Here is a 3,065-nt window from a genome sequence, read left to right as displayed (position 1 = left end):
GCAGGTCAGGTGAATTGGCCATGCTAAATTGCCCGTAGTGTTAGGTGAAGGGGTAAATGTAGGGGAATGGGTGGGTTGCGCTTCGGCGGGTCGGTGTGGACTTGTTGGGCCGAAGGGCCTGTTTCCACACTGTAATCTAATCTAATCTAATCTAATCCCTATCCTCATCCCCCCAGCCTCATTCTTTACACTCACCCCTCACTCCTCAATCTCATCCTCACTCCCAGCCCCGTCCCTCACACACACCGAATCCCTACACTGTGAAAACAGGCCCTTCAGCCCAAGTTCTACACAAACCCTCTAAAGAGTAACCCACCCAGACCCATTTCCCTATTACTCTACATTTGCCCCTGGCAGGAATTGAACCCGGTCCCTGGCGCTGTGAGGCAACAGCGCTAACCACAGAGCCACCAGATTGATACAGTCTATATAGAGAGAATGTGCCAGCGAGATTAGTTTTGGATTGATACAGAGGTATAGAGAGAGAGTAAGCTAGTGGGATTAGTTTGAGTTTAGTACAGGAAAATGGGGAGAGAGTGGGACCATGGAATTAGTTTGAGCTTAATACTCGACTACAGGAAGAGTGTCCAGTGGGATTTGTTTGGGATTGATTCAGGGCTGCAGGGAGACAGCAGGGCAGTGGGATTAGTTTGTTGACCACAGCTAAAATGTATGACCCCAGGTGTATTTGATCCATCTCTCTGGTTGAATGGTTACCACTGTCTGGGACCACCGAATGCAGAAGATGAGCTTCCTGACTGGACGCTGACTGTGGAAAGATTGCTTGACCCTGATAATCATTGGCCATTTCCCTCAGTTGTTAATGAGCTGGTGATAAGTTCACCCTGATTTTCTGGATCTCGCTTGCATTCTCACTTGGAGAAACTTTGTGTAACCTCTCGGTGTTCACTCTGTCTCCATCTCCTGGTGAATTTTAACTTGCAAAGGTGGAATCCTGCAGATAGTGGATTTGAGCTATAGGGAGAGGCTGAACAGGCTGGGGCTGTTTTCCCTGGAGCGTCGGAGGCTGAGGGGTGACCTTATAGAGGTTTACAAAATTATGAGGGGCATGGATAGGATAAATAAACAAAGTCTTTTCCCTGGGGTCGGGGAGTCCAGAACTGGAGGGCATAGGTTTAGGGTGAGAGGGGAAAGATATAAAAGAGACCTAAGGGGCAACATTTTCACGCAGTGGGTGGTAAGTGTATGGAATGAGCTGCCAGAGGAAGTGGTGGAGACTGGTACAATTGCAACATTTAAGAGGCATTTGGATGGGTATATGAATAGGAAGGGTTTGGAGGGATATGGGCCGGGTGTAGGAAGGTGGGACTAGATTGGGTTGGGATATCTGGTTGGCGTAGACAGGTTGGACCGAAGGGTCTGTTTCTGTGCTGTACATCTCTATGACTCTATGACCTGAATTGCAAAGAGCAGAGCTTGCAACATTGGCAGAGGCAGAGAGAAGGAGTTGGTGTTTCCAGTCTGTGACCTTCCAACAGACGTCAGCCAGGTTTGGGATCATCGAGGAAGCAGGAGGGGACTAAACTACAGTTCTCTGATCAGGTGGAAGACAGGACAGATCAAATGTCAAAAACAAAATGGTAGAGAAATGACAAAGGAAGCTTGGAGTTTAATGTGGAAAAGTAAGAGGTGATTCACTTTGGAAGGAGTAACAGGAATGCAGAGTACTGGGCTAATGGTAAGATTCTTGGTAATGTAGATGAGCAGAGAGATCTCAGTGCCCAGGTACATAGATCCCTGAAAGTAGCCACCCAGGTTGATAGGGTTGTTAAGAAGGCATACGGTGTGTTAGCTTTTATTGGTAGAGAGATTGAGTTTTGGAGCCACGAGGTTATGCTGTAGCTGTACAAAACTCTGGTGCGGCCACACTTGGTGTATTGTGTACAGTTCTGGTCATCGCATTATAGGAAGTATGTGGAAGCTTTGGAAAGGGTTCAGAGAAGATTTACGAGGATGTTGCCTGGTATGGAGGGAAGGTTTTATGATGAAAGGCTGAAGGATTTGAGGCTGTTCTCATTGGAGAGAAGAAGGCTAAGAGGGGATTTGATAGAGACATACAAGATGATCAGAGGATTAGATAGGGTAGACAGTGAAAGTCTTCTTCCTCGGAGGCTGACGTCAGCTTGTATGAGGAGTCATAACTACAAGTTGAGGGGTGATAGATTTAAGACTGATGTCAGAGGCAGCTTCTTTACTCAGAGAGTGGTAAGGGCGTGGAATGCCCTACCTGCCAACGTAGTTAACTCTGCCACAGTAGGGAGATTTAAACAATCCTTGGATAAGCACAAGGATAATAATGGGATAGTGTAGGGGGATTGGGCTTAGATTAGTTCACAGGTCGGTGCAACATCAAGGGCCGAAGGGCCAGTTCTGCGCTGGATTGTTCTATGTTCTATGTACAGGAGTAAACTGGAGGGCAACATATAAACTGATTAAGAAAGCTTCTGGAGGTATGTGAAAATTATTAAAGACAAAATGAGGAACAAAGAGAAGGCAGATCAATTAACTGTATACTTTGGTTCTGTCTTACCAAAAGAGGACACACATAGCATCAGAGTGTTTGGGAACACAGGGTCTAGTGAAGGAAGTCAGTATTATTAAGGAAATGCTGTGGGGGAAATTAGCGGCATTAAAGGCCAAGAAGCCTGTATTTTAGGAAGTGGCCTAAGAAATCGTGGATGTTTTGGTGGTCATCCTTCAAGATTCTATGGACTGTGAATTGGAGGGTAGCTAATGGAACCCTACTATTTAAAAAAGGAAGGAGAGAAAATAGTGAATTATAGACCGGCTAGCCTGACTTCGTAGTGAAGAAATGGCGACAGTCATAGACTCAGAGATGTACAGCACGGAAACAGACCCTTCGGTCCAACCCGTCCATGCCGACCAGATATCCCAACCCAATCTAGTCCCACCTGCCAGCACCCGGCCCATATCCCTCCAAACCCTTCCTATTCATATACCCATCCAAATGCCTTTTAAAAGCTGTAACTGTACCAGCCTCCACCACTTCCTCTGCCAGCTCATTCCATACACGTACCACCCTC

Source organism: Chiloscyllium plagiosum, chromosome 30 (assembly GCF_004010195.1).
Source record: "Chiloscyllium plagiosum isolate BGI_BamShark_2017 chromosome 30, ASM401019v2, whole genome shotgun sequence".
NCBI lineage: Eukaryota > Metazoa > Chordata > Chondrichthyes > Orectolobiformes > Hemiscylliidae > Chiloscyllium > Chiloscyllium plagiosum.
This window is presented reverse-complemented; position numbering follows the sequence as displayed.